This window comes from Brachypodium distachyon, chromosome 4 (genome assembly GCF_000005505.3).
Source record: "Brachypodium distachyon strain Bd21 chromosome 4, Brachypodium_distachyon_v3.0, whole genome shotgun sequence".
In the NCBI taxonomy this organism is placed as follows: Eukaryota; Viridiplantae; Streptophyta; class Magnoliopsida; order Poales; family Poaceae; genus Brachypodium; species Brachypodium distachyon.
Genome location: NC_016134.3, coordinates 13415662 through 13436836, shown reverse-complemented (window position 1 = coordinate 13436836; position 21175 = coordinate 13415662). Strand labels below are relative to the sequence as shown.

At 45.6% G+C, this 21175-nt stretch overlaps 1 long non-coding RNA gene across 3 annotated transcripts; it reads right to left on the bottom strand.

The window, feature by feature from the left end:
- Nucleotides 1-740: 740 nt before the first annotated feature.
- On the bottom strand, nt 741-6180 carry LOC106866640. Of its 3 annotated transcripts, none has more exons than XR_002965944.1 (3): nt 5873-6180; nt 1918-5272; nt 741-906 (listed from the first exon to the last, which is right to left on the bottom strand). It is a non-coding gene; the product is annotated as an uncharacterized LOC106866640 (long non-coding RNA). The 3 variants fall into 3 exon arrangements; XR_001407593.2 differs by having other exon boundaries at nt 5209-5272; XR_002965943.1 differs by lacking the exon at nt 741-906 and having other exon boundaries at nt 1798-5272.
- Between the last annotated feature and the right edge of the window lie 14995 nt (nt 6181-21175).

Genomic DNA, 21175 nt, shown 5'->3' with positions numbered 1-21175 from the left:
CATGCGGCGACCAGCAGGAGGTCTCGGGAGAAATTGAGAGATGTTGATTCGGTTGAGAGCTAAAGAGTTCTTTCGGTTGATTAGGCTAGGCCCGAAATAAAAACGAAGAATAAATTTCACAAAACCACAACTTTTGAGGCAGCTCTGTCGCGGAGCCACACTTAACGCAAAATCGTCCGCGACACCTCACTTTTTGCATCAATCCTTCTCACCTAGCCCAAAACCGCTTATTTAAGTGGTATTTAAGTGGTTTTGCCCGAATCCTGACTGGTGGGGCCCACGTGTCGAGCGACACGTCCGCGCTGAGCCTCCTCGGCCTTCTTCTTCCCCGCTCGATTTCCCGTTGCAACTCCAAGCCAGCGCCGTCTCTAGGCTGCAAGCCACCGCTATCCCCAGGCTCCAACTCCCCCATCAGTGTCCCCGAGACCCAAGCAGCCGCGCCTCGCCGTCCTCGGCCGTTGCCACCACGCCGCCTACACCCGCCTCTACGGCTGCTCGCCGACGACTCCTCCACCGCCGATGGCGGGGGCGGTTCCCTCTTCCTCGCCTACAAGCTCGTCCCCTCCGTGCCGCCGTTCTCCACGCTCCTCCGCTGGGGACGTGGCAAGTGCTGGAGCCGCCGACATGCCGCTCCGAGTGTTCGTGCTGGGGGTGCTGCTGCTGGAGCTCGTTTCCGGGCAGGAGCGTGCGGTGGCAGAGGAGGCCATGGGTGGTGGGGGGATCAACAAGAGGCGATGGCATCTTCAGTGGTCACTGGTCTATTTTAATGAAATCATCGTCAAACTTCATATATTATTACATTAGAAACTATATATAGTCCTTCTGAAGATTCATCAAGGGTCTATTTTAATGAAGACAATAATGATTCCATCAACTGCTAACCCTGACGCCCATGTTGATCATCCTCTGCAGAGTAAAACAAAGGCATTAAGGAAGCCCATCATGACAAATGTTATGAAGAGTTTGCTAATTGCCGTCATCGATGCAAAATTACATTAGCTTATTAAAACAAAGACATGCAGCCTAGCACTAAGATAAATCTCAGACAGGGAAACAAAGATCCGAAGACTCCCAAATGCAATCAGCAAACAGAATTTTGCACTCAAACGCTAGAGATTATTATTTCATCTAGTTTCTTTGTTGCCGGTGTCACATACACCTAGTTCCTACAGTCCATGCACGCACTGTGACACGAGGTTCCAGACTTTCTATTCCATTAACTGAATTGTCACCAAAATCAAATTGAGAACATGGTCTTTACACTTTACAAATAATAGCTATCAATAATTTTTCATCATGCAAGAATCAACTATATTTATTCGATTTTACACAACTCTTGACGAGATGGCAACAAAATTAACAGAACGGAATAGAGCAGAATTTCAAGGTCAGCTCTAGACACGTCTAGAGCTGAAAATAGTTGCAGAGTAAGATAGTGAAAATCAGTTTCAATAATGTGTGCATACAATTTATTTTTCTTTTCATCAAGGAAAGGGTAGATGCATAGTCATATATTTCTAATGTGCTACCAACCACTACAAGTTTCAGATATTGTAGCAAGGGAAAAATTATCATGATTGCAAAAACCAATCCGCCGCAAAAAAAAACAATCATGATATGTTTTTCTCTTTATAGATCTTTCTACAAGGTGAATAGATATCCAAGCTTTTAATTTTGTGCCACAGGAAGTACAAATCATAACTAATTGAGTCAATTGTGCCCAGCAACAAGCTTTTATGCTCAGGAAGCGCACATCCTAAAGGACAAAATTCAGAAAATAAAACTGAACAAAGCATGAATTACTTGAATCTGAGTTCCTGATTGTGCCAGCAACAAGCTTTTATTCTAGTATATACATATTTGAGATACCTCAAAACTGTGGTTGTGGGTCAGTACATATTCCAAATGAATGCATACCATCCAGTATAGTAACCATAAGCAAAAACAGCAACGTTAAGGTCTTGAACTAAACCCAAAATTGTGGAAGATATATTCTTATAGACGTCCTGTACAACAATGAATGAGCTTATCAAATTGGAATCTTAAATTGTCGCAGCGTAAAATGTCAAGTTCAAGAACACAGCTTAAAGATTCAGATAACTTATATGTCAAGTTCAAGAACACAGCTTAAAGATTCAGATAACTTATGTTATATGCCAATAGTTATATATCATACAGCAACTTAAAGATTCAGACAACCAAAAGATTCAGACAACTTCAGGACAACTTGAGTATTGCAAAAAAGCTTCATGGAATATCAGATTTCAAGATTCTGCACATAATCGTATCAACATATTATCTGCTGTCCATGCATCATTAACCATTCACAATAAAAAAATCGATCAAAAGGGGCAACAAGTATGAACAGAGAACGGCTGAAATACACAATATATACACAAACCTGCCATCGACACATCAACACTGAGCACACAGATCTACCATTAATTAGGCTGATTGCTGAAGTTTTTAGGGTATATACCTTTAGTTGGGGAGGAAGACAGTTGAAAACTGATTGTGCCCCAGCTCTAGCCGCCGATCTCCTCTTCCCTGCTCGCCGGCCTTCTGTTTTTCCCATCGATCTCCTCTGCCCGTCGCATCCCCCTCTCTTACATATAGGATCTCCTATTCCCTGCTATCCTCTCTTCCCTTCTATTCTCTGCCTAGCAGCGGCTGGGATCTTCTATCCCCACCGGCAGCGATCCAAGTCCACCGTCCCCTTAGATGCCAGCCACGACCGAGCTGGGGCGAAGGGGCTTCTCTGGGCTGGATGAGCGAGCGGCCGACGTGAGGGAAGTGGAAGGGCGACGATGGATGCGACGGCGGCCGGAGGCATCGGCGGGGGAAGGGAGAGTGGCCCAGTGGCCTTGCTGGGCTGCTGCAGCCCGAACCAAACCGTTCCGAACCGCAATTTGACTAAAACCATACCGATCCAGACCGCTTTTAATCTCAAACCAATCGAGCCCAGACCAACCGGAACCAAGTGTGTTTCCACACCAGAAAAACCAAACGAGACCGCACCATTACCAGGCCTACTTGCAGTTCCAAAACCAGTCCACTTACTATCTACAAGAAGCCGAATGGGTACACCAGAATCACAAGCCATGTTTTATGGATCAAGTTAATCTTTCAGTAATGTCCTCTGCCATGCCATTGCTGTCTGTGGTTACATGGTTGGCATGGGTGGTTCAATAACAAAAGAAGCAGTGGGGTGGGCTTTTGACAGACCTGATGTAGTCATAGCAGGCGCAAAGATTGGGCATTTTCTGAATGACATCGCTGCATTCAAAGTAATGTCTGACTAAAGTAATTTTATAGTATGCAATGATATATAGTTTATCTAATTAATCTTACTGTATGAACATGCAGCGCGGAAAGAACAGGGGGGATATAGAAAGTTCTGTAGAATGTTATATCAGTGAGCATAGACTCACGAGTGAGGATGCCTTTGCCAGGATCAATTCACTGGATGAATGGAAAACCACGAATCAGGCTCTCTTTGAATATCGCGCGCTGCTCCCAGCAGTGCAGCGGGTAATAAACATGACGATTAGCATGCACTTGTACTACGATGACAGGAAAGATGCATTCACATACAACAAGCTCCTTGAAGAGCATGTTAGCAATCAGTTTCTGAAGCCATTTTCCATGTAACAAGATCGAGTAGACATCTACTTATCTGCCTACAAAGACACGCATCCGAACATCTCAGTTTGGAATTTCTCTATACTATTTGGCTGCGTTCTTTTCGGCTTCTCCGGCTTCTCGTAGAAGCTGCCCTCACCTAATTTCCTGGAGATGCCACATCACAGATTTAGGTTGACTTCCAAAGTAGTTTAGCCCAAACTAGTTTGGTAGCCTAATCAAATTTAGGTGGCGGCTTCTCCAGGAAGCTGGGGGAGAGCAGCTTCTCGGAGAAGCCGGTCCAAGAAGCCGAAAAGAACTGGCCCTTTATCTTTGTAGTGGACAATGTTACTTTGTTAACATTGTTGCACCATGTATCTTTCGTGTTTTTTCAATAAGCCTGTCATGTCCAGAACGTGGAATATGTAGTATGGAGCTTTCCAAACTTGTTGTGCAAGCCATAGACCAGTTCTTTCTTTGATTTTGCATGTACTCCCTCCGTTTCTAAATGTTTGAAGTCCTAGCTTTGTCCCAAGTCAAACATTTTAAACTTTGACAAGTTTATAGAAAGATGTACCAACATCTAAGACTCAAAATTACTTGCATTCTACTCTTTTATATGTTGCGTAGTGTCTACGCATCAAACAAGTGACATGCGTGATAGCCATGGGTCAAGCACAAATTGAATCGGTACAAGTACTCATGTTCTGTTATAGTGGATCTGCACGTATTTAAATTTTTAACTTTGCCCGCTAATTCGATAGATAATATGTTTTTTATGTGCCATGAAAATCATATCATTGTATTCGTACTTGAAAGAAGCTTTCGATGATATAATTTTTACACCACATAACACATGTATTATACTCCCCCTTTGTCTCATATTAAGTGACTCAAATTTGTCAAAATATGGATGTATCTATGTCTAAAAAGCGTCTAGATACATGTAATAGAAAGTCACTTAATATGTGACGGAGGAAGTAGATGTAATTAACGGTCAAAGTAAAATTTTGAAATGTGTAAGCGTCCATCATAAGAGGACAGAGGAAGTATATAAATTGATTAGGAAGATAAACTACTTTGAAAACCAAACTTGGGAGATAGCTGAGATTGAAAAATACATATTCTAGTATTTATGACAAATTAAAATGAGTCGATTCCACCTTTTACACCCTCTAAAAATAAAGCCTCTTTGGATGCAGCCACTATATTAATTCAAGACCGGCCATATATCTACAAGAATTATGGGAGGTCATCAACAATTCATCTGCGGCCATATATTAATAGAACTCATCAGTGTTCTACGACTATAATTTAGCGAGAGGTGAAGTTGTATGGACTATACCTATGAAAAATGAAAATGATTTTTTTTCTATTTACACCATCACATTCGCATGTAGCAACCGAGATCTATATATGCACAGAGAGGTTGAGAGTGGACCACCAACAAACTACTAAGCTTGTAAGGTGAAACTCTTCCATCTCTTTGAATGGCTACTCATCCAAAGAACAGTTTAGTAGAAAAGGATATGCACCAATCAAGTATAAAAAGGTTGAAAGAGTATCTGGGAGTAATCGGTTAAGTACATGCGTAGCGAGGTTCATAATACATGCTGCTGCCGCCACTGCCAACACTCCCGCCCCGTATCACCTGGTAAATTGAAAGAGTAGTACTTAATTGTTACGAACTGCTGGTGTACGGATACTACATCGACTCTGCATCACGCCAAAGCTGTCCCTAATCACAACTGTTAGTCTGTTAGGTGCTCTGATGCATGATCAGTGAATGATAACGGTTTCCGTAATGTCAATTATATCTAACAATGGTATCAGAGCTGATCTGATCATCTTAGAGCCCTAAGTTGATTGGGGATTATGTTTTAGGCTGGGCTGTTATTGTATCTATTGTACATACGGATTAGTGCTAATTAACCATGTTTTTGTTTCTAATTAGCCTCTGTTGATGATTGATTGCTCACTGTTAATGTTTGGCTAATGAAAGATTAGAAATTTTAGCATTTTCCCGGCATGAATAGCTATTAGAAGGAGGGGATTGGCAATGAAATCAAAGCATTTTTACCAATTTTACCGAGTCCATAACCCTAAAATTTCCCCCAATTTTACCGAATCAGTAACCCTAGAATTTCCCCCAAATTCGGATCAAATCTTGCATCCATACGAAGTACTGGCGCGCGCGCGCGCGCACACACACACACACTCCGAAAAAGGGGAACAACGCCGGTCGACTCACCGGAGGACGCCGCCGTGCCATTGCCTAACCCTTCGGGGACCTGCTGCGCGAGGGCGAGGGCGCGCGGAATGGACGAGACGGCGTTGGCTTTCACGCCGCCCGTCGCCGTCGTCGCCTGAAGGTGCGGCGTCGGTGGCCACACTCGACGAAGGAGCGCGCGGGATATATAGGGTCCCAGCACGCTGCTCCGGCGAGCGCAGCCTGCGCGCCGCCTTGGATGCTGGCTGGGAGCTCGACGCCACGGGCGGCGCCGCTCTCTCTCTCTGTCGGATGCGGGGAAGACGGAGGGGGAAGGAGAAATGGGCTACGGTTCTTAACCGGCCAAATTGGCCGATGGGCTCCAGCCAAGGTTAGCTTAGCCCAATTATTTATGGGCTCTTCTAAAAAAAAGTTAAAGTATATGGGCTCCAATATTTGCTACGCACCGGACTTCCGGAGACACAGACGCACACCGTTCCCATTAAAAAAAACGAATGGCTAGATGATGCAGCTGCACTTCCTGGTTTTCTGGCTCTTCCGAGCGCACGCACGCACAGCCGCGCGATCGAAGCCGAAGGTATCGAAGCGCTGGCCACGTCCTGACCAGGTGGCCACGATGTAATTTTGCATTTTCCCCCTGTAACGGTGGGTCCCACCACGCGTGCCCCTCAACACCACGGTTTGAATATCGGGGGGCGTGCCGTTCTCTTTCCCCCATTCCCTCTCCTCCACCGCAAATCTCGCTCTCGCCTGTCCTGCCGTCGCCATTTTCGCCGCTCCCGACGCCCGCACGCAGCAACCGCCGCCGCAACCGTGGAGAGGGTGGACGCGGTGGAGCGGGACTGCCGAGTCCGCTTCCGGGCATCGCCGGGATTCCCCCCGTCGCGCGTCGCTGCTGATTTGGGGGAGAAAGTGGGCGCGGCGTCCTAAACCTAGCCGGGAAAAGCGGGAGGTCACCGGCGGCTCCGACGGCGACCATCGAGACGAGGTAAGCGGCACGGGCCGCAACTCTATGCATCTCTTCCCCATCCCTCTCACCCCCCTCCCTTTTCCCATGTGACAGAGGAGGCATTGGGCGCGGTGATTCCTAAACCTAGCCAGCAAAAGCGGGAGGTCGTCGACAGCTCGAACGGCGACCAGCGAGGCGAGGTAAGCGAGGGGCGCGACGCGCATCAGCGCATGGTGTTTTTATCCCCCGCCATTTTCTCCCGCGCGCTCTATCCGCTCTCACACACCCACTGTTTCGCATGCGACTGAGGACGAATTGGTGCTTCACCGGCGATGATTTTGCCTCCCTCGATTCAACGGCGACGAGAAGAACTTCGATCTAGTTTGTCCTCCCGCCTACACCCCGCACATCCATTGTATATGCATCACTAGGGTTTTGTTGCTATCCTTGTTATCCCCTAGCCCAGGAGGAGCTGAGGTGTTGGGGGTTTTTTGGGGGTTTTTTGGGGGGCGCTTGCATGCAGCAGGATGCGGATGTTTACCCGTTTGGGGGTTTCTGAGATGAGATGGGTTGTTTTTGCATGAAGCGGCTTCGAATTGAGTTGGGGCGTTTTAGGTTGATGATTTTGCAAGGGGGGAGATCATCCGGGGGGGCTTCAAATGGGGTTGATTTTTAGGGGTGATTTTTAGGGTGACTAAGTTGACTTTTGCAGCCCTTTTTGCAATGTCAAATCGATTAGGTCGTCAAAAGGGTTTCGAAATTGCTAGGTTGACTTGGCGGCTTCCAATATGGTTGCTCAGATGGATTATGGGGGTTGCCTAGTTTTGCGGGTTAGTTGCAAAATCCCCAATCATAAGATGCTATATGTGGTTGCTCAGATGTAACATAGAGTTGCCTAGTTTTGTAGGGTTTGTTGCAAAATAGTTCTGTATATAGTTGCAAAACACTCAATCATAAGATGATATATGTGGTTGCTCAGATTGAACACAGACTTGCATAGGTTAGTTGCAAAATAGTTCTGCATGGGTTGCAAAATACACAACCCTCAGACAATGTACATAGTTGCTGAGACGGAACATAGAGTTGCCTAGTCACGTGGGTTAGTTGCAAAACAGTTATGTATGGGGTTGCAAAACACCCAATCATAAGATAATATATGTGGTTGCTCAGATTGAACAAAGACTTGCCTAGGTTTGTAGGTTAGTTGCAAAATAGTTCTGCATGGGTTGCAAAATACACAGCCCTCAGACGATGTACATAGTTGCTGAGATGGAACATAGAGTTGCCTAGTCATGTGGGTTAGTTGCAAAATGTTCTGTATGGGGTTGCAAAACACCCAATCATAGGATGATATATGTGGGTTGCTCAGATGGATAATGAGGGGTTGCCTAGTTTTGTGGGCTAGCTGCAAAACAGTTCTATATCTATTGCAAGAATGCCCAGTCGTAAGATGATATACATAGTTGCCTCATAGTTGCGGTGGATAGTTGCAAAAATAGTTCTGCAGGGGGGGGGGGGTTCACAAAATAGTGCTAAGATGCTATATATGGTTGCTCACATTGAACATAGAGTTGCAAAATAGCTCTGTATATGGGTTGCCTAGTTTTGTGGGTTAGTTGCAAAATACCAGAGTTGCTATATGGTTTTCTCTTTCTTCATTTGACATGTGAATCACACATTTATCCTGCTTATTTTTTTCCCATCAACGAAAAGGATCTGTTCTGCACTGTGGGGGGGGGGGGGGGGCATAGGTTATTTTTTTCGCTACAGCCAATAGCTTCCGGTGACGACAACACGGGCACTGTTGGCGAAGATGATGGCGGAGGGAGCCGCACTCAACCAGCTGTTGAGACTGCACAGGTACATTTTTTTTGTGTTTTTTGAGCCAGCAACTTTAATAGGTAGATTGTTTTCCGGCAATCCTATATGCAAATGCTAATGCTCTCTTTTTTTTTGTCTTTTTTACAGCCCACGGCTCCTGGGGACGATAATATGGACACCGGCGGTGAAGGTGACGCCGGAGGCAATAGACAGCACGTGCTCATGCTCGAATTCCGGTAAGCGCGGGTAGCAATCTCCACAAGTGTATATGCAAAACATTTCTATTTGCTGCAAACCCAGCACCTTAATTACTGGCAGTCCTAAATTACCTAAATTAATGTCATCTTTTTCAGGCAAAAAGACGCAGATTCTATAAACGGGCAGCAAAGCACGCAAAGCCACCCGGCGGAGCAGAGGAAAGTGAAGAAGAAGATACGCAAGTTGAAGAACAAGCCCCGCAAGTCGAAGAACAAGCTGTGCAAGTTGAAGGACAAGATCCACAAGTTGAAGAAGGAGCCGCGCAAAAGATTGCAAGAAAAGGGAAGGGACCCAGAGCTAGAGCCCCTGACCCTAAGAATGTAAGAACTGAAAAACAACCTAAGACTCCTATTTTTTCTCTATTTTTATGCTTTTCACTGAGGGTTTTTTTTTGCAACAATAGATATGCAATGTTTTTTCAATAGTAAATAGAGCTGATGATTTCTTATGCAAACCACAAGTCCACCCCCTAGCAACTAATCAATCTAGACGTAGCAACTTTTTTCTTAGCACTAGCAATTTTTTGTTTTTTTACTTGGGGGGAACATGCATGAGCTAGCAACTAATATCCAGAGATAGCAAACCAATCAAACAAGAGATAGCAACATTTTGAGAGTAGGACTGGCAACTTTTATTTTATTTAATTTTTCATAGCAGGAACACGCAACTAATATTAGTTTCTTAGCAACCATCCAACTAGCCTTAGCTACTACTGCATTTTTTTGTAAGAGCTAGCAACTAATATACCAGAGATAACAACTAATCAAACAAGAGCTAGCAACATTTTTGATAATAGGACTGGCAACTTTAGGTTGCTTAGAACCAGACAACTAATACAAAAGTTCTAGTAACTACTGCACTATAGCTGGCAACTAATATAGCAGACCCTGCAACCAACTCAATAGAGCTTTTTCTTCCAAACACAAAATGCACTTTTATATGCTGTTTATTAGAATGTTCTAACAACAACCATTTTTTTCTTTACATCTCCACAGCGTGGTAGGAATCGGGCCTCGCCCTCCAGGCTCTTCAAGCTGAATGAGTTGCTCAACAATGATCAAATCAAAGTCATTGAGGACTATGGTTTTGGGGGGCTAACATACGTCCCAGCAACCATGTCTGATAAAATGACCAAGTATCTCATGTCGTGCTACCACGCCGACTGCTGCGAGATGGTATTCCCAGAGAGGGGCAAGATTGCCGTGGATGCAAACAGTGTGAAGATGATATGGGATCTTCCAAACAGGGGGCGGCCGGTGCCATACGTGGTAGATCACGACGCCAACCACACCATCGTTGAAATGTATGGCCTGGAGAATGCCAAACCAGCACAATTGTCCACCTGGGTCGATATGATAAAGGACATGAACGGGACAGCAGATGACAACTTTTTTAGAGCATGGCCCATCGCGGCGATCAGCGGGTTCCTCCGCCCCAGCACCAGCACAAAAGTGAGCCCAAAAAGCTTTCCGGTGGTGCTCGACCTAACAAAGTTGCCAGATTTGGATTTCTGTCAATTTGTGGCAGATTCTATCCAACACGCGTTCCTTGATCTTGGCAACAAGAAAATTCGGTGTCGTGCTGTGTATTCCATCTTCTGGTATGTTTATTCAGTCCACATTTTTTTCTTTGTCACTTTGCGGCATCTTTGTTTTATGTGTTTTTGTATTTTTATGTGTGTTTTCGGCAGATGTTATACCTGGACTCCCTTGACCACGGCGAGCGCATCAGTGGCTGCGGGATGAGGGTTCAAGCATAGACCCCAGCTCTTATTAAGAAAGTCATTAAGAAGGACACAAAGGAGGATGGGCAGTTCGGCAAGTTGCCGGTGAGTGTGTCAGTTTTTTCTCAGCAGTTGCAAATAGTTGCCAAAGACAAGCCATTTTTTGCTTTTTTTTGTTAACAAATTTGCTGGAGAATTGCTCATTTGGCAGTAGGATTATAATTACTTCATCTTCTTTTTTCTGGCAGCTAAAGGACGTACATGCGGGAGCAGCTCAGGTCGAAGAAACAAATGTTTTGTATGGGGGACCAGCTGCTGCGGGAAAGTTTGTCGCATCTAAACTACCAACGAACACAAGTGCAAATGTAAGTACCACTTTTTTCCTTTTCCCAAAAAGAGCAACTTTTTGTGCTTCTGTCAGCAACTCCTTGTTGATGTGCAGCAACTTTGTGCACTTATATGCCTGCAGCCTGTTTTTTATAACAGCACCAACATTGCATCTTCTGTCTTTTGGCATAGCAGCAAAACATAATACAGGTTTTGTGTTTTTTTTCTGTTGTGAATATACAGAAGAAGAGGAAAATTGCTGATCTTGTCAACAGCTTTTGCATTGATATCTCAAAGCACATATCAATGAAGATGAGTGCGTTCGTGCAAGGCATATCAAAGATATATGAGCAGCAGTAACCCTACAAGGAAGAGGCCTCGCACGGACGATGACGAAAGCAAGTTTGAAGACGGCGAAGACAGCGTAGAAGAAGATGAAGAGGGGGCAACGGGTGACGATGACAATCTCACCAGCTCCGATGAGTCCGGCAGCGACAGTGACGGTGCCGGCAAAGGTACAGAAGAGGCGGCGCCAAGGAATGACGAAGGCAACAGCAACGGTGAAGATGACGACGACGAAGAAGATGAAGAAGAAGAAGACAAAGAAGATGAAGATGGGTCAGGCGAAGAAGGCAACAACAACGGCGAAGATGACGACGATGACCAAAGTGGATCCGGAGGTGCCACTAGGGGCGAGGCAGCACCCAAGGAAACTTCTGTGAGATCGAGATAGGCAATCAGAGGGGGGGTGAATGATTGCGCGGAAGCAAATTAAAACTTTTCCCGAAAGTTCAAACCCTAAATCACCTTTCTGTCCGTGATAGTAAAACAGCCGTAACTTTTGATTGGATGAACCAAAAAATACGTATGAGTATGGAAAAGAAAGGTATTAAAATTATGTAACCAACGCAACAAGAATCAGCTCAATCGGACTTACCAATAAAAAGATATGATCAAAATAGTAACAGCTGACAGAAAGTTACGAGGATTAATCTAAAACCAATTTCGAGGAATAACAAGAAAGATGAATTAATTGCAATCTTCTCTTGATCTCGTGATAGACCTGCAGCAAAGTATTATGAACTTGTGATGAACCTGCACCAAAGTATTAGAAAGATCTAGCACGAAGATTTCACGAAGATCCGAGAAGAACAGAGATGACACCGCCAACGAATCTCTTTATTGCAACGATGTCGATCGATTACAAAAGATGCAACCATGCATCCAAGAACTCTCCAAGAATTGATCTAGATCCAAAGCTTTGAGTTCCCTCACGTCCTTGCTAAAACCCTAGCTACGATGCCCTCTATTTATAAGGGAAAATTCGCAACCCTAAACCGAATCCGAATCCAACACGGACTCCTCTGTCCCGGTCAGTGTTTTGCCCGTGGGGCCCGCATACGACCTCGGATTGAGATGACTCCAAAAGAAAAGTTGTTCGTCTCGACGACGCGCACAACTTTCATGTGGATCACTTTTCCATCCGACGCCATCTTGATGACGCTACTGTTTAATCTTTAAACAGCTCTCATCCAGCCACGGCTAGACCTACATATCTTCACCTCGATGTCACTTCATGCCATCAACTCTTCTTGTGATGTCTTCAAAACTCGACCATCACGTATCGGATATCTCCAATACCGTACATCTCCGGTATAAACAACATACGACAAACCGGTGCCCTCCCGGATCATCGTAGCCTTCACTTCCATTGTTCCTTCGCACGAACGTCCCGCATGACATTGATCCTCGACCTCAGCTTCTTCCAAGTTTCGTCTCTCGATCCCGTCATCGATCACGTTCTTCTAGCTCCGGCAACACCTGAAAGCGAACACACAAATAACCAGTACGAGCACAAGTCCACGACTTGACTCAGGGTAAGTTTCGCACAACTCACGCCATGTTTTCACATAAGAAACTAATGGATCAGCACACCACTAGCAAAACACTAAGTCCAAACAAGATACATGTCATCACTTAAATATCCATATTATCCAAAGTATCCACATCAATCTTTCATCTAAAACACTTGCCAATGTTACACATCACATATGATTTCACAACTTCTAGGGATAAAAGTCCAGATGATGGCAGCACACTAGGGGGCTGGATTGAAAATTCAAGGATGAGATTCCAATACTATCGAAGCCGACAAAATCATGGACAGCAACACCGAGATAAATCTCATCGATTTAGTAAACCTCGAACCGGAGCACCACCAAGTGCCTACATTTGAGGTAACGACCTATCACTTCCCGTCCCTTTTTTTTCCAGAAGCAATATGTGTAGTATCTGTAGGCACACAAACAAGTGGTACCAGTTGCAAGTTTTATTCAGGGATTCCAACATCTTTTTTTTTGCATCTTTTTGTTCAACCCGCAATTGCCAGACTTTTTGAGCTTTGAAGAGAATGTACAGAAGAAGGCATTCGACGAGGTTGCAGCAAGTGAACTGAAGAGGAGTGATGAAAAAAAGTCAGAGGGCAAGGATTTGTTCCCTGAACTTTGCCCACAAAGCATGATAGATTATTGGATGAATCAAGCAGCGGGGTTCGATGAAGCGGTTACAGATGCACCACAAGGAGCAGCACCACCACCACCACCAGCAGCACCAGGAGGCGGGGCACCATATCCAGATTTGGCAAAAAGGAAAAGAGCAGCAGCCCCAACAGACACGGTTTTGAACAAAGGGAAAGAAGCAACAGATCCTCCACATAAAAAAGAGAAAAAGAAGAAGGTTCTAGCTCATAGGAAGATAATAGGGAAGAAGAAGCAACCCACAGCAAGACATGCCATGGAGGCCAGACGCGTAGAAGAAGAATTGACAGGTCCAGCTGGAGAGTTGCAGGGTACTGTTGGGAAGGTGCTTCATACAGCGTCAAAGTTGCCAGATTTAGCTCCAGAGTTACAAGGCACAACCAAGGAGGTTTCAGCACAACAGGAGGGTTTGCCAACCACAACCACAGAGTTGTAGGGAATAATGGAGGGGTTGCAAGCTCCAGCTAGAGATTTGCAGGGAACCAGGGAAGAGTTGCCAGCACAAGTCACCGAGTTGCCAGACCATGTCACAAAGTTACAGGGAAACAAGGAGGAGTTGTCAGCTCAAGTCATAGAGTTGCAGGAAACCAGGGAAGAGTTGCCACCCCCAGCCACAGAATTGGCACCCCCAGTTGCCAGCTACAGTCACAGGGTTGCAGGGAACCAAGGGGGAGTTGCCAGCTACAGTCACAGAGTTGCAGGGAACCATGGGGGAGTTGCCAGCTACAGGCATAGTGTTGCAGGGAACCAGGGAAGAGTTGCCACCCCCGGCCACAGAGTTGCAGAAAACCAGGAGGGAGTTGCCAGGCCCAGCCACAGAGTTGCAGAGAACCAGGAGGGAGTTGCCAGGCCCAGCCACAGAGTTGCAGGGAACCAGGAGGGAGTTGCCAGGCCATATATCGCAGTCGCCAGTTGCACCCGGAGAGTTGCAACGCACACGCGTGGAGCTGCCAGCCCAACGTGCGCAGGTTGCGGCAGCAGCTGTAGTGGCGCAAGGGATGAATGTTTCTTTGGCAGGCAAGGGTGCAGAATTATTAGGCTCATCAGCAAAGTTGCCTGAAACAGTTGCTCAGCCGCAAAGCAAGATTTCTGTGTTGCCAGTTCACAAAGTCAAGTTGCCAGAATCAAATAGGCTCCCAAAAGCACAAGAAGAAAAGTTGCTACATGAGGTTCAAAAGTTGACAGCAGGTGGTGGGCACTTGCACGCCCAGGAGGCATGTTCACAACAACCGGCCGAGACGGGGGATCCAACGCCACATGCTGATTTCAGTCGCGTAAATTGCTCACCACCAGGGCAAACAAAGGGAAACGAGAAGCTTTTTGAAGATGTGATTGCAATGGCGAAGAGCAATGTTGCGAGCATTCCAACTCTAGCTCGCAACAAGTCAGCCGTCATGCCTCCAGCGGCAGCTCAACCTGAAAACTCAGCTAACCCAATGATTCGGCACAGCAACTCAGGGACCAACGTGAGACCGAGCATGTTTGATCCGCCCTCCTGCGACCTCGGTCTTGATTGGGACATGCCTCCTTTCTGCTCACAGCCGCCTGACGTAGTGCACACATCAGCGACATATCAGGGAGATGGGGGGCTCGAAGAGTGGGATGAAGTCTTCACCAACCAAGCTTTGGCAAGCCTAGAGAGTGCTGAGAGAGAAGCGGCAGCAAGGAAAGCTCAAACAGGCAGCAGCTCTATCTCTCCAATAAACCTTGCCACACCCCCTGCGCAAAAACCTGTGAACAAACAGACCATTGACCTTTGCACCCCACCAGCAGCGCGGCCTATGAAGCTTGCCGACGTTACCGGCAGCGGAAGCAATTCTGCAACACCAATGCAAGCAGGGCTAGACAAGAGGGTATGCAAACCAACAGCCTGCAAACCATCTCCTTTTATCGATTGGCGCGTGAAGAAGTTTGAACCGTCTCAAGAGGCGAAGGATGTATACACAGCGTTCATTGTATATGCCAGGATGCCGAGGAAGATCAACCCATCGCAGGACAGAAGGTATCAACATCCCCAACATTTTTTGGGGTTCTCATGCAAGAGAGTGTCACTTTTTTTGCTAGGTCTAGTGTCAAAGTCGCAACCATTTAGTATATAGAGTTGCTGCTCTGTACTCAGAACAATGATAGGTAGCTATTACTCATTGTTTTTTGCTAAACATTTTTTTGATTTTCTGCAGCCCAACAATCATCAACTACGAGAACTTCTACATCACTTGCCGGGACCTTGCAAATGCAATGAAGCCAAGAGGATGGCTCAGCAGCACTGTCATGGAGATCGGCATAGAGTACTTGAAGCAACAAATGGGCCCTAAATCAAAGAAAGTTATAATGCCATTACGGATTTTGGTAAGTGACGCTACATGGGGTTGCTCGGATGTACCATAGAGTTGCCTAGTTTTGGGTCAGTTGCAAATAGTCCTGTATGGTTTGCAAAATAATAGCATAGATGCTATACATGGTTGCTCGAATGGTAAACATAGTTGCCTAGTTGTGTGGGTTAGTTGCAAATAGTTTTATATGTTTTTTTGGGTTTTTAATTTGGTCGCAATGCAGACATGGCTTCTTGCAATGGACTTGAGGGTACCCGAGCTTGTCGCGAAATTCAAAAAGGCCAGCGCCCATTTGGACCGCAAGGATCTTGTAAGAAATACAACCACCCCATTCCTTCTCCCTTTTGGACATTTAATAATTCAAATTAGCAGAAACACAAAAGCATGTTTGCTAAATTATACATCAGCATCAGCATCATTTTTTGGGGGGATTCTTGGTTCATGCAACTTATAGTGTACAGACAAGCAACTTATACTCTACAGACAAGCAAGTTTTCATGCCAATCTTACAACTTTTACCTGTTCTTTTTCCAAATGTCTCACACAAGTTTGCTTTCCCGTCTTTGAGAACCTTGAGCCTACCAAACCCCCCGCAGAAGCAGTAATGCACTACTGGCTGTTTGTGATGAACATCAAGGCTGGTAGATTTGAGGTTTTTGACTCTGCTAGGAAATTGGAGAAGGGAAGTCCTTTGGAAAATGCTGCAAAAAAAATGAGAGCATCACTTTGGTTATTGTGGGAAGATCACTATGAAGAGTCAAACATCAAAATCGAGAATTTCGGCCTAGTTGACATTGAGCCACCAAAACAGAACAATAAGTAAGCAACTCTGTGTCTTTTTACTCTTGTGTTTTTTTTTGATGTTTTTTTTTCTGCAATAGTGGCTTCCCTTCTCGTTACAGGATGTTTCTCACCGTCTCTTTTTATTCTCTTTTTTTTTGTCTGTTTTGTGCCATGTTTTGTTGGGACATGAAGTCACGACTGCGGTGTCTACACACTCATGAACGCCGAACGTTGGTGGGGCACGACGTTGCAAATGTACGGGTCCGATGACATACCGAACATCCGGAAGATTATGAGCTACAACTGGATTAAATCGAGCAAGAACGAAGAAGAGTGGCGAGATATATTGCATATTGGAAAGCACAGGTCTTTTATATAATACCTACCCTTTTTCATATTCGCAGCATAATCGCTTTTTATTTTTCTACGCTCCTTTTTTGAACATGTTCCTTGCATAGTAGCTCCAAGAGTTGCCTATTTTGTATCATGAGAGCTCGGTATACTACGTAGGGGGAATAATCAGTTGAGCACTAGATCATATCTGTCACATAGTTGCACATATCTGTCAAATAGTTGCTCAGATTTTTGTGTCCAAGTAGTTCCTCATCCCAGTTAACTAGAAACCGACAAATATTTAGTACACATGGAAATAAAACAGAAACAAGCACTCCTGCCGACAAACAAAACACCCATTTCTTCCACTATAGTTGCTCGAAAACAGATTAACGTTGCAGCAAACAACATAAAAGTTTGGAAAAAAAACACTAAAGGAATTCTGTTCTGCCCCAGCATACTTAGGCCAAGCCCTAGCGCCTAGGCCAGCTTCCAAGCGCACCTGGCAGAGTTGTGCTCATCAGAGCTACAAAGAGCACACTTGTTCTTCTTCTTGGGGTGTAGTTTAAGTGCATTCTCGTAACGCTTCGCCCGGGGCCGCCCTTTTGTCGGGCACCTGTCTGGGTTCCTCACACGATTAGGGTCGTTGAAGCCGATGTCGTCGCTGCACCACTCGCCGCTGAGGCTGCTGCTGTTGCGGGGCATGCGGTTGTAGTTGCGGGGCGGCGTGACGCAGATGCTAGAGCACAACCAGAAGTTGCAGTTGCGGGGGCAGGCACCGTCGCTGCACCACTCACTGTTGAGGCGGCTGTTGTTGCGGGGGTTGGGGCTGTAGTTGCTGGAGCACCACCTGAAGTTGCTGAAGGCGCGGTGCAGTTGTGGGGGCAGGTGGTGTAGCTGCATGGGTAGTTGCCGGGGCAGATGATGCGCTTGCTGCGCTTGCTTCACGTGCTGCTGTCTCCCTCCTCCTCTTTGCATCTTTCCTCCTCGTCAAGTTCAGATGAGTTATCTCAGTCTTTGTCATGCGGATGTATTTCTCCGCTATGGCGTTCGCTGCATCCGAACAACAACTGATCCTAGCAAGTTCACCATATTTGACAGACAAATTTGCCATCCTTATTTGCTTCAATGATTCCAGCGGGAGGGCATCTGGTTGCGTCTCATCTAGACGAGCAACTTCCCGCGGGACAGCATTCTGCGTCCATCTCCTCATGATATACCGCTCCGGTATCTCATCAATCCCAAGGTGAGTAAACACTTTCAAGATGTGGCAGCACAGCAACCCATCCCGCTTCATCTTACCACACTCACAACTGTACTCATCGTCGACTACTCGAGCAAGAACCAAGTAACTTCTACTGCCATAGAATTGACAATACGTCATGTTGGGCTCGAGCCGGTAGAGGTCGTTCTGCTGGGGGCGAACGTTGTACCTCCTTGTCAACATGAACTCATTCCTGAACTTCACATAGATGTCACGGGTGTAAGTTGCGAACGCCTGCTTCTCAATGGGGTAGGATTACCAGGTAGCTTGCGTTAGATGATCTGTCCTGTAGTCGTTGCCCCCTTCCTTCACGAGGATCTTAACCTGGATCTTCTCATATTGCTTCACAAAGTTGAGGATCGAGTTGTGAGGATTCACATAGCGCTTGAGAACAGCATTGAACCCCTCGCTTCGCTGTGTGGATTGGAGGAAGGGGAAGAAGCAATCCTGAAAGTAACACGGCACCCATGTCCTCCTTATGTTGTAGAGGTGCGTAAAGTCAGCATGCTCCTCTAGGAGTCATACTCATATCAACACACTCATTGTAGTCTTGCGACACAGCAGGCCTCCTACCCAAAAAAGAACCGAGCTTCTCCTATGCCTTCTTCATGATATGCCATCGACAATTGCGATGGACGGTGTTTGGAAACACGTTTGCAATCGAGGCCCTCATAGCATAGTCCTGATCAATTATTATTTTCAGGGGAGCTTGCCCACCCATTGCATCCAGATATTGCTGAAACAGCCAATCAAAGCTCGAAGCCGTCTCATCCCTCATGAATCGGCAACCCAACATGAAGGATTGCCCGTGCCGGTTGATGCCAATGAAGAGGGCAAAAGGCATGTTGTATTGGTTCGTGAGGTAGGTGGTGTCAAACAATATGCAATCGTGGTAAGACTCTTTATATGCTTTCCTCGCTACGCCATCAACCCAAAACAACAACTCCACCCTCTCGTCCTCATCCAGTTTCACATTGAAGTAGAAGGATGGGTCCTCTTTCTGTTTCGCCATGAAGTATGACACCGTTTCAGCCATGTCATCACCCTTCCTCTCAGACCTGATATTCGAGCGGAAGTTGCTGATTGTTTTTGTGGTATACGGCACAATAAACCCATTCGCATAGAACATGGACATGAGCGTCATCATCTGACCTGCGGGACGGGTGGACAAGCAACAAGTCAGCACAAGCAAAAACAAAACAGCAACTTGAATTTCTTAGCAACTCTCTCAAAAAAACTCACAAAGCAAGCCATGCATTTTTTTCTACGGGCAGCAACTTTGTTGACTTTTTTTCAACAATTAAACAAAGAACCAAATGTGTTACACATGTGTAACTCCACCGTGCTATCTTTTTTTAGGGCTTTTTTTTATGGATTCCGTGCTACCAGCCATCTAATACAACCATAAAGGAAGATGCATTTTTCATACCTGTCTCAAGATTGCAGTCGTCCAATATTCTCAGGAACGCCTCTTCTTCGGGCGATATATTCTTGTGTGACAGCAGGTATTTTGTGAGGGAGGGTTTGGTTATCAACTCATGGTTGTGATCCGCCACAAAAAATATGACCTCCCACCTTCCATCAGTTAGTTTCACCGTCATCTTCGCTTTGCATCCCGTTTGCTTGATCGACTCTCGTCTCCTTTTTTTTACCACCTTCCTAACCAGCAACGGATCCTCATTAGGCGCATCCACATGTTCCTCATCACTAGAACTATCATCGCGACGTGCCCTAGATGAGTTGCCGGTGGGATTAGATGATTTGCCAGCAGCATCGTCCACAGGTTTGGGCTTTCTAAATCTGTTGCAAACAAACTGCTGCTTCTCCACCAGATTTGTGTACGCCGACCACCTTGATGTGTTTGATTTGATAGAAAAACCCATCACACGCGCATAAGCATTGTAATGCGCCTTGGCACCGGCCAGGGTGTCAAACCGCATGCCCAGGAACGGCTCTTGTGGCTGAGAGGAGCATTCAATCTCTTGCTCAATGTTGTCAGGAGCATCACAAGCAACTCCAGTAGTTTCTTCAGCAACTCCCACACTGTCTTCAGCAACTACATTGGTGTCATCAGCAACTACATTAGTGTCATCAGCAACTGCAGTACTGTCTCCAGCTATAGGCGCCCTGATCAAGGGCTCGTTATCAGCAATGCGAATAGTTGCAGGAGACTCTCCCACTTCCTCATGCACAGCAACCGGGATAGCTGGGGTGCAATAGGCTGGTTCAACACATCCTCCAAACCCATCATCTAGGTCACATGGGATTTCGTTCAAGTCCAGCATTTTTTTCACCTTCTTTTTTTGCAACCTGCATTAGGAAAGTTGCATATTTTTTTGCCTGTCAGTTCCATGTATTCTTGTCACAGATAAAAGGGCAGATGTAAAAACAGTCCTAAAAACAGCGACAAGGCAACATTCACAGCACTAACAAAAAAAAACCAGACAAGCAACTGTTACAGAAAAAGGCAGCAACTATCCTTTCTAATCATGCAACCTTTCCCACCCGAAACTGGGGTAACTTAACATGGGTATCTAACATTTTTCCCATCTGTGTGCTTTTTTTTTACGCAGGTAGGCGCCGCGAGTACGACGATGATACAGGACAAGAATGCACAGGGAATTGAAGTTCAAGGATTTTTTTTTGCCTCTTTATATACAGCTAGCTTGATGTGTTACTCTTTTCTTGTTTATAGATACGATAATATGGTCTAGTTAGAAAAATACCCAGAACATATGGTGTTATGCTACTTTATCTTGTACACAGATGCTATGCTATATGGTGTGCTACAAATTAAATGTGTGCATAGACCTACATATGATTATCTACCAACTCCCTCATAGGGGGTACCCATAGGTTTGATTTTCTTCATGTGCTATGCGGTTCATGGTAAATAGCAGATGCTATACTTCTCCTTTTCATGTTCCTAGAACAGTGGGGGTTCATGATACATGGCATCTGCAACACTATATGTCCTTTTGCAACTTTTAATTGTG